The sequence below is a fragment of the Tupaia chinensis genome, unplaced genomic scaffold (assembly GCF_000334495.1).
Source record: "Tupaia chinensis unplaced genomic scaffold, TupChi_1.0 Scaffold000093_1, whole genome shotgun sequence".
NCBI lineage: Eukaryota > Metazoa > Chordata > Mammalia > Scandentia > Tupaiidae > Tupaia > Tupaia belangeri.
In genome coordinates, this window is record NW_006159555.1 from 3,784,203 (window position 1) to 3,795,614 (window position 11,412).

The window sequence follows — 11,412 nt, forward strand, 5'->3', positions numbered from 1 at the left end:
CTATAGTGACTAGAACAACTTAGAATATGTAAGCTGCCCCAACTCTAATTTTGTTTCATCTTGAGTCTTGTATTTTGACCAAAATCCTTGAATAGTAAGAGAACCTTGACTCTTGGTTTGAGTACCTAAGCTGGGCTCCCTATCAGGAGGAAAAAAAAAAAAAAAACACTGCTAGGCCAGCCCACTAATAAATCCCATAAAGAATAATTCATCCCAAAGAGAGATTAAGAGACACAAGAACAACAGGCCAGAACAGGTGAAAGGTAGTTTTGAATAAAGTATAATATCTATCACTAAAGTTAGTCTCTTGACCAGGCAAGCTCCATAGGCTCAGCTCTGAATCTTGGGAGAGAAAGCAGCAATGATGAACACAAAAAGTAGAAGAGCACAAACTAGCTAAGCCAGCATTATAAATTCACAGTCTACATCTTCCCCTCCCCACCATGCTTTGATCTCAACAAATAGCAATGATGACATTTAAAAATATATATATCTAAAACACACACTCATATCTCTGTAGAGAAGTATATAAAACTAGAACACAGGCAGTAAGTGAGGTTGAAACTACAGACCCTCTGGTCTCTGGGTCTGAAATCTGTCAAAGGCTAATAGGAGTTAAAATAAATCCATCCCTACCCCTCTGCACACTATAGGGAATTTAAGCTGGTCTCTCTTGAAATCAACAGCAATGGTGGGACATGCTTGCCATGAAATGGAAAGAAGTTTAGCTGAGCCATACTGGGCTAAGTTGGGCCACGTTCTACATAATACAGCTGCATGACTGAGAAAGGGAAGTCACAATATAGAGCTTCTCAGTCATGATCTGGGCCAAACCCCCTCCTAGCTCAGCAACTATGTGAAGGAAAAGTTAACATAGCAGGTTTGAGGCTTCTAACCTCTTTAGCAGGGCCTACTTGCAAGTTTGGCCTTTGGCTGGAACCTGGGACTTTGGTGTTCAAATCATGCCCTAAATGATAAGGAAGACTCATTTAGACTATTGGTACAATTTATGGGTAACATCTGCTTTCCTTCTAGTACTCTGGAACTTGGTATATGCTAAGCAGAAGGTGCCTATATAATCGGCCCTAAAAATGTCTTGAACTCTGATTTTTCTAGTAGATTCCAAGGACAGAAATATTGTACACATTATGTCTTCAGTTTTCACTGCTGAAACATACACACACACACACACACACACACATTTCCTTCTAGTACTCTGGAACTTGGTATATGCTAAGCAGAAGGTGCCTATATAATCGGCCCTAAAAATGTCTTGAACTCTGATTTTTCTAGTAGATTCCAAGGACAGAAATATTGTACACATTATGTCTTCAGTTTTCACTGCTGAAACACACACACACACACACACACACACACACACACATACACATACATTTGGTGTGTCTCTCCATGAAAGGTAAAGAGGAGAAAGCCTACTCATGTATTTCTACATAATCCACCTGTGTCTTTTTCCCTCCATGATCCTGTGGAACATTGTTTCACTATAATAAAGCTGAGCCAGAAGTCCTACCACATTCAGAGTTACATGAGTGCTTTTAAAGAACCTCTGAGCATTTGTGGCCTTTGGGGGTCCCTAACAAGGTGCTGGCTGTGGGATTCACCAAAACAACTCAAATTAACTGAAATATGACTGCAGCATTATTTTTGAAAAGAAAAGGTAGGGAGGATAGAATCCTGGTGCTAGGTAACTGTGAAGTTACCTATGGTACAAAAAACAATAGCTTAACTACTATATAGTGTGATAGATAAAAGTTATCTATGGAATTTAAAAATGATAGATTCAACTCCAGGAGACTTGGCTTAGTGGATTCACTGACTTCTTTTGACCGTGCTTGCTAAAATGAAATAAAAAAGAGAAGCCCAGATGATGTCATTGTGTTTATGTTCTCCTCCTAGTGGAAGAGTAAAAGGCCAAAATATTCCCAAAGGTATTTTCTGAGTGGGTCAAAGATAATAAAAATTAATTGGTTGGCTGCTCTCACTTAACAAAGAAAAGAAAATGTTTTGTGTGTGGTGGGGGATGGGGTTGGGAGATGATTACTCAAGCCCCTTCTCCAGGCCAACTAGCGCACCCCCTTGTGTACCAGCTGAGATCTCCTTGTAGCTGTAATTGTAAGCTTCTAAATGCCGAATTCAGTTATGGCTTGGAGTAAAACTTACCAATGAAAAGGTTTTTGTGTTTTTAATGGCTTTGTATTTTGTGTCTATTTTATATATGTATGATTAAAAACTGGGAACCAGCAATTAGCATAATGGCTATGTCACTGGACTCCCACGTAGTCGACCGCGGTTCGTGTCCCGGACCTGGTGGCTTAAAATTCACGCCGGGCTCGTGTGCGTGCATGCCCAAGATCCCGAGAGGAGAATGGAGGAGAAGGGATTGCGGCGTGACCATCCCCTCTTGGGGGGGGGGAGGTGACTTCTCTCTTTCTGTCACTATGTCTCTCTGTCTGTCTGGCGAGCGCACGTACCCTATAGTAAAAACTTCTCCCAAAAAAATTGATTTAAAAATTATCTCATGCTTATAATTCTGTAAATGCTAAAGAGAATACAGGGAAATCTGCAAAGAAAAATGTTAGTGACACATAACTCCCTTTCCTTCTGCCATGCTATGGGTGGCTGAATTGAAATTCCAACACCTTGAGTATTGGAAACAACAAATCTCCATAATTTATTTCTCTGTGGTTTCTGCTTTTGGGGCTCCTGAAGAAAGAAAAAATGTGAAAAGAGGCAATCTCCAGATAGAAATACACGTTTGTAGTTTTGAAAAGCAGTTTTTAAGTTGCTAATATGGTCTTTTGGAACTCAAATGTCTGACCATTAAAGCCCAATGATTTTCCAGTCTAATTTGCATATTTCAGAGTGAGTCAATTTGGACTCACAAGGGGTTTTCAAGGAAGGTCTTGGGAAAGCCTTGTCACTTAGACTTTGTTTTGTGTGTGTTTATGTTACATTTATTTTAATTTATTTATTATTTTTTAATTAACCAGAGAAAGACAGAGAGATAGAGGAAAAGTGAAAGTAAGCTACCAGATCTGGGACTCAAACCATGGTCAGGCATGTGGGAGTCCAGCCCCTCATTACTTGGACCTTGAATGCAATATCTTGGATTTCCTAATGCATAAGTAAATTCACTGGCATTTTTAGAATCCTGAATTCAAGTTCTACCTGCCCAGATGTGACTCTAAGCAGAAACCTGACACTGCCTCCTTGGGCTGTTCAGCCTTAACACTGTGTCCAACTGAAATCAGGTCATCTCTCTGCTTAATGAATGGGATTAGAGGCTAGGACATAGCAAATGTTGAATGCCCCTCAGTGGGACCTTAAACTGTGAAAACACTGTGGATGTTAGATGTCCTATATGAGTTACATATAGATAGATGTCCAAGGAAAGGAATTTGTTCTCTCATGGGACCATCTGAAGTAGAACTGCTAGCTGGCTCTGTAGTCCTGATACAGGGACTATTTACATTCATAACCTGTGGTTCCTACCAAGTGCTACAAGTGGAGGAAGAGTACATTTGAGGAATCCACCAAAACTTCTAGACAGATCTTTACAGCTAATGGGATTTGTTTTATCTGGCTAAACCTCCCCTGTAAAACGACTGAAGTCAATACTACAGGTTATTCCTGCACCATGGGGCCTTAATAATAATTTTGCCTTGGAAAAGAGTGGGGAAGTAAGATGTACAGAAAAGACCTAATATTATAGGCCTGAGGCTGCTATATTTAGAAGAACCTGCTGAAAAGGTTGACCTTTGGCTGGTATTTAGGACTTGGCATTCTATCAGATCCCTAACTAATAAGGGAGGCTGATTGTGCCTAGACTTTTTATTATATAAACAATCTAATTTATAGTGAGCACCTGCTTTTCTTCTGAGAGTATGAGATTTTGGTTCATGCTAATTCAGAGGGTGCTTATGTAATCAACCTCTGATAAAAACTTTTTTTTTTTTTTTAGAGGTTTTCGCTATAGGGCACGTGTGCTCGCCAGACAGACAGAGAAAGACAGAGAGATGGAAAGCGAGAAATCACCCCCCAGGAGGGATGGCCACGCCACAATCCCTTCTCCTCCGTTCTCCTCTCGGGATCTTGGGCACGCATGCACACAAGCCCGGCGTGAGTTTAAGCCACCAGGTCCGAGACTCGAATCGCAGTTGACTAAATGGGAATCCAGCGACATAGCCATTACACTAACTGCTGGTCCCCTCTGATAAAAACCTTTGACACTACAGGGAGTTAAATAGTAGCCCAAAAATATTCATGTCTATTTCCCTGATTCATGGAACCCATAACAGTGATTTCTTTGGAAGAAGAGTTTTTGCATATATAATTAGGGGTCTTGAGATCATCCTAGATTTAAGGTGGGTCCTAACGATGTGCATTATTACATGAGAACTGCAGAGATGTGAAACAGGGAGAAGGTCATGTGAAAATGGAAGCAGAGATTGGAATGGTGCCTACAAACCAAGGAAGGCTAAGAATTGCTGGCAGATACCATAAGCTAGGAAAGATGCAGGGAATGGCTTCTCCCTCTGATTCTCTTTGTGAGTAATCAGCACTATCCTTACCCTATTTCAAACACCTGAGTTCCAGAACTCTGAGAGAACAGACTTCTGTTATTTTATGCCACTAAGTGTACAGTAACTTGTTCTAGCAACTTTAGGAATCTCATACAGCTACTGAGTCTCTAAAGGATTTCCTTAGACAGGAATAATGCATATACATTTCTGCATTTTTATGTTATATGCCTAGAGAAAGAGTCATATTATGTGTGCCTCCTAGTGAATGACAGAGGGTATAAGGAAATCTGTACATGAATTTCTCCAGATTTCTCCTGTGCTTTGACCTTTGACGATTCTGGTATGTACTCTTTTACAGGAATACACCTTAGCCATGTGTACGACTACATTCTGAGTTCCATGAGGTCTTCTAACAAATCACTAAATGTCTGTGCCGGGAGGGGAAAGGGAAACAAGGACCCCAGAATAGACAGGATATGTAACATTCTCAGTATCTCAGTGGAACAGGAACTCTAAGTCATTGGTATAAAAACTCATGGTGAACAGGAGACCCCAAGCTATCCAATGGGAAACTCATAAATATTCCTATTTGAGGTGTAGCTAGTACACAGAGAGAAAACACTAACAGAAGGTAAGCTTACACAGAGTTCCAAAACACATGAGAAAATGAATGCTGAGATTTTAAAAAAAAATCTAGAAAATCAGTACTATTAACTACTAACTCTCCCAACTCCCAAAATGACAGTTAATGAAGCAATTACAAAATATTTTAAAAATAATACTGTCCATCCTTACACATATATAAAAAAGAAGCAAATCTGTTAACAAAAAGATATTATGGAACAGAAACAGGCAGAAATGGAGCAAACATATTTATTAAGAAGAATCAGTAAGAAAAACTAAGTGAAACCTAACCACTGAAATTTAAAGATTCAGAAGAAATAAATGTCAAACACAACAGAATAAAAGCCATAAACAGAAAATATTCATAAAACAGACAAACTAATAAGACTGATCACCAATAAAAGCCAAAAATGAATTTTAAAATGGTATAGGTGGCATAAACCAACAATACTAACACCAAAAAGAGAATGTAACCAAAAAGAGAATATAGGTTTTTAATTATTTTTAATTTTGTGATTTCTTACTTACATTTGTTGCAATCATTTATGGTATACAATATGGTTTTTTCAAAGCAAACATGTAGTGTGAGACAACCAGTTCAAGGATATTACTATATGTATCATTTTCAATAGACTCTTACATTCTTATCTTATTAAAAGTTTTTTCCCTGAATCTCCCTCACCCACTCTTGAAGTATCTATCTACCTCCCTCCCATACGGTTTCTGGTACCTACACTTACCTTCTCTACTATAAAGTCTTCAAATCTTTCAACTACTGCCATAGACTGCAGACATTCCATACATATTGAGAGAAAACATATAATACAATGTTTGTCTTTCATAGTCTGGTTTATTTCACTTAGCCTTAAATCTTTTATATTTATCCACTTTGCATAAATATGAGTCTTACTGTCCTTAATGGCTGAGTAGTATCTATAAGGTACATGTCCCACAATTTTTAAAGACCAGTCATCACTGCCAGGGCATTTAGGTTGATTCCACGTCCAAGCAATCATGAATAATGCTGCAATAAACATGGATGTGCAGATGTCTTTCCAACTCAGTGAATTCTTGTCCTTTGTATAAATACCAAGGAGTGGGATTACGAACTCATATGGTAGTTCTATTTTCACTTTTTTGAGGAACCACCATATTGTTTTCCACAGTGGTTGTCCTAATTTATATTCTGTCCAGTGAAGGAGGGTTCCTTTTTTTGCCACAGCCTCACCAGAACCTATTATTCTTTGATTGTTTTTGATCATAGCCATTCTATTGGAACTGCCCACTTTTGCATAGAAAAACAGAAAATTATATGACTTTTCTGATGACTCAGTAACTGGGGTTAAGTGATAGCGCACTGAGGTTTTATTTCCCATATAAGAGTTGTGAACATTTTTTCATATTCTTTTTGACCATTCGTATGTACTCCTTAAAGAGTTATCTGTTCAGCTCAGTTGCCCATTTTTTATTTGGATTATTCTTTTTATTTCAGGTGAACTCCTTGAATTCCCTATACATTCTGGTCATCAATCCCTTATCTGAAGCATAGCTTGAAGATATTGGGTCATTGGTAAAGTCATGCCATATTTTTCTATGTTTTTCTATGCAAAAATGTGTCATGAATTTTCCAATGACCCAATATCTTCTCCCATTTTCTTCACTTTATTAGTTCCTTTCCTGTGCAGAAACTGTTTGGCTCATTGTAATCCCATTTGTCTATTTTTGGAATTGTTACCTGCACTTTAGGAGTCTTCTATAAGAATTTTTTTCCTACTCCAGTGTCTTCAGGTGTTTTCCCTGTGCTTTCCACGTGTAGTTTTATAATATTTTGAGTTGATGTTTGTAAATGGTGAGAGATAAGGTCCAATTTAATTTTTCTGCAGGTGGATATTCAGTTCATCCATTATCATTAGCTGAAAAGACTTTTATTTCCTCCCAGGAATTTCTGGTATCCTTTTCAAAAATCAGTTGACTGTTCCACTCATCTATATGTCTGATTTCATGCCAGTACCATGCTGTTTTGATTATCACAGTTTTTTAGCATATCTTTAGGTCAGATAGTGAGATGCCTCCTACTGTAGTCTTTTGCATAGTACTGCCTTGGTGATATGTTTTATTTTGTGATTCTGGACAAATTTTTTTTTCTTTTTTTTTTCTCCAGTATACAGCAAGGTTTCTTCCCCCACCCCCCCTTAATATTTTTTGCCATAGGGTGTGTGCCCTTGCTGGAGAATGAGAGAGAGAGACAGAGAGAGGAAAAGTGAGAAATAATTTCCTGGGGGGCAACCACATCATAAGCCCTTCTATTCCATTCTCCTCTCAAATTTTTGGTCATGCACACACATGCACACAGCATGATTTTCAAGTTACCAGTTCCAAAACTCAAACCACAGAGTCAACCATGTGGGAGTCCAGTGCCTTAGCCACCGTGTCATCTGCTGACCCCAACTGTAGACAAATTCTATGGTTGTTTTTCCTATTTTTGTGAAGAATGTCACTACTGGACAGGTCATATCGATTTTTTTAAAAGTTGTAATTTGATCATAATCAAATTGAATTTGTAAAATAATTTGGATAGAAATGACATTTTGGTTATACTGATTCTTCTAATCCAAGAACTTGTGATGTCTTTCCATTTTTTTGTGTCATACTCAATTTCTTTTTTCAGTTTTTCAAAGTTTTCCTGTAGAAGTTTTTCACTTCTTTGGTTATTTATTTCTAAGTTTTGATTGTTGGTTTTGCTTTGTTTTTTGTTGTTGTTGTTTGCTATTGTAAATGGGATTGCTTTCCTCAGTTCTTCCATATGTTCATTGTTAATGAATAAAGATACAACAGATTCTTGTATATTGGTTTTGTATTCTGCCACTTTACTGAATTCCCTTATCACTTCCGTTTTTCATGGAATCTTTTGGATTTTCTATGTGTATAATCTTGTCATCTGTAAATTAGGACAATTCCACTTTTCTCTTTCCTATTTGAGAGTCTTTTATTTACTCTCTTATCAGATTTTACTGGATAGGACATCCAGTGCTATGTTAAAAGGAGTAGAGAAAGTGGGCAGTCCTGTTTTATTCTAGCTCACAATGAGAAAACTTTGAGCTTTTCCCCATTCAATATGATGTTAGCTGTGGGTTTTTCATATTTTTTTTTAATGTTGAGAAAGGTACCTTCTATACTTACTTCGTTCAGAGTCTTAATCATGAAGGGATATTGGTATCATTACTCCAGGTTTTCTGTTGTTGTTCTCTATCTATGGGAAATGACTTTTTCCTGTCCTTTACTTTCCATCAATGTGTGTCTTTTTAATGAGACATGTTTCTTGTAAGCAGCATACAGAAGGCTCTTGGTTTTTAATCCATTCACTCAATCTATCTTTTTTAAAATTATTTTTATATAGGGTGTGTATGCTTGCCAGAAAGAAAGGAAGAAGGAAAATAAGAAATCACTTCCCAGGGAAAATAGCAATGCCACAATTTCTTCTCCTTCATTCACCTCCCAGGATTTTGGGCGCATGTGTGCGTGCACACACACACACACACCCGGCATGAATTTCCAAGTCACCAAGTCTGGAACTAAAATTGGGCAGTTGGCCAAGTGGGAGCCAGTGCCTTAACCACCATGCCACCTGCTGGCCCCAATATGTGTCTTTTAACTGGAACTTAATCCAGTTAAATTTGGATAATAGTTTAGCTCAACTATTATAAATAAGCACAGACTTATTTCTGCGTTTTGTCAGTCATTTTCTTACTTCTTTTGTGTTTTCTTATTTCTGTCTCCCTTTCATTTTCCTGATATAGTATTCCCTTTAATATTTCTTGAAGAACTAGTCTAGTGTTGGTGAGTTCTTTCAGTTTTTGTTTATTCAGGAATAATTTTATTTCTTCCTCCATTTGAAGGATAATCTTGCTGGTTATAGTATGTTTTTCTGAAATTTATGAGTAAAATATTTTTGCTGGAAATGTATTCCTTCAGAATTTTAAATATGTAGGGACCAACAGATGGCATAATGGTTTCATTGCTGGACTCCTACATGGTCGACGGTGGTTCAAGCCCTGGACCCAGTGACTTAAAACTCATGCCTGATGCATGTGCTTGTGTGCTCCCCAAGATCCTGAGAGGAGAATGGAGTAGAAGGGATTGCAGAGGATGGCCATCCCCTCTGCTTTCTATCTTTCTTTCTGTCTCTCCAGCAAGCACACATGCACTATAGCAAAATCTCTCTTAAAAAAATTTTTTTAAAATATGTCTTCCCATTTTTTCCTTGCCAGCATTGTTTCTGCTGAGAGTTCTCAAGTTAGTCTGATGGGGTAACTTTTGTAAATAACCTGACATATTTCTCTGTTGCCACTTTTAGAATATTGTCTTTGACACTTTAGCCAATTTCTATGATGTGCTTTGGAGAGGATCATCTTCTGCTGAATCTATTTGCATCTTTTGTATTTCCTGGATCTGGATATCTGTATGTCTCTCTAGAGTTGAAAAGTTTTCAGATATTTCATGAAAGAGATTTTCTATTTCTTTTACCCATCTCTTCACTTTCTGGAATACCCATTATGCAGATATTTGGCCACTAAATGGTGTCCATATTTTCCCATATATTGTCCTAATTTTTTTTTATTTTAGGTTTTTGCCATAGGACATGTGTACTCACCCTACAGAGACAGAGAAATGAAAAATAAGAAATCAACCCCCCCACCCAGAGGGTATGGTCATTTCTCAACCCACTCTCCTTCATTCTCTTCTTGGGATTTTGGGCACATTCACACGTTCCTGGCATCTGGCATGATTTTCAAGCCACCGTATCCAGGACTCAGACTGTGGTTAGTCAGGTGGGAATCGACAGCCTTAACCACCATACCATCTGCTGGTTATTTTTTTCATTCTTTTTTGACAGCTTTGACTAATTCAAGGTCAGAAATTCTATCTTCTGTAGGTCTAGTGATATTAATATTTTTAAGGAAGATTTTTATTTCCTGTATTGTGTTCATCTCCAGAAGTTCTGTTGGAACCTTTTTTAGGGTGTCTCTCTCTTTATGCAATTCACCCATTATGTCTTGGAATATTCTCATCTCCTGGAATTGGCTCTCAGTTTTTCTCCTGCATTTTTTTAGTTTTGTTATGATCAATATTCAGAATTCTTTTTTACATTTCTGTGATTTCCTGTTTTATCCATTCCTGGTAAGAGGTTATTTTGTTTCTTTGGGGGAAGATATTTCCTTGTTTTTGTATATCTCTCACATATCTGCATTGATATTTAGGCATCTGTTGGATGCCTTCTTCCTAACTTTTTGGATTAGGCTACCTTCTTCTGGAGGTCCACAAGAGCTGCACTGTGGTTGGCGTTATTTGGAGCAAGTGGCCATTCCCTTGCACTTGAGGCTGGTGGAAGAGAAAGGGGCAGGTGGACTTGCCTTGACTGCCAGACAAGGGGGTAGTGACAAATTCCTTGGTCTCTGTTAGAATCGGGGTGCTCTCTTTTATATCTTCTGCTCCCTCTGGGCTGTGGAGACTTTACCATAAATGGAGCCCCAAACACTGGTTGGCTGGCAGGATGGTACAGCTCTCCTGCTGACTTGGGGTGAGAAAAGGAATGAGGTAGGAGTTCTATTGTTCTCAGTTTGAAGATATATGCTTTTGCACTGCCCTACAATATGTGTAAGCTCCATGCCAGTTTCCTGTTTTGTGGGTGAGAGTATTGGAATCTGTGGCCAGCTGCTAGGATTCAGTCTCAGAGAAGAGTGTCTCTCATTTTTCTTCTCCAGGAAGAAGATGGGGAGGGAGGCCAAGTTATCCAGAGCCTTGCCACTTCGTTGATTAGATCCTATTTACATTTGCGCAGAAACTGTGAACCAGAAGCTCCTGCTGACTTTTTCATGTACTTTGTCAGTCCTGCCTAACTCCTCTCTCCACAGAAGGAAGCCATGTGAAGGTGGCAACCACAGTCCAAGTACCAACAGACTGCAGATGCAGTGGTCCTGGCTCTCCTTCTGAGAATATATTTTTAAAAGCACTTGGTCAATACTATAAATAACTTTATGCCAATAAATTGCCTAGCAAAAATAAATAAATTCTAAAAATTGACTCAAGAAGAAATCTAAAAGCTAAAGAAACCAATAGCCATTAAAAGGATTAAAGCAAGAGTTGAAAATCATTCTCCCTACAAATAGGCTCAAAGAATTTTACAAATGACACAACCAAACTTTTATGTTATAGATATCTTCAGCCAATGTAAGCTGTTTCAAAA

At 38.2% G+C, this 11,412-nt stretch overlaps 1 pseudogene; it reads left to right on the forward strand.

The window, feature by feature from the left end:
- LOC102496332 (tripartite motif-containing protein 5-like) overlaps window positions 1-11,065 on the forward strand; it is a 120,987-nt pseudogene extending 109,922 nt beyond the window's left edge.
- The last annotated feature ends 347 nt before the right edge of the window (window positions 11,066-11,412 follow it).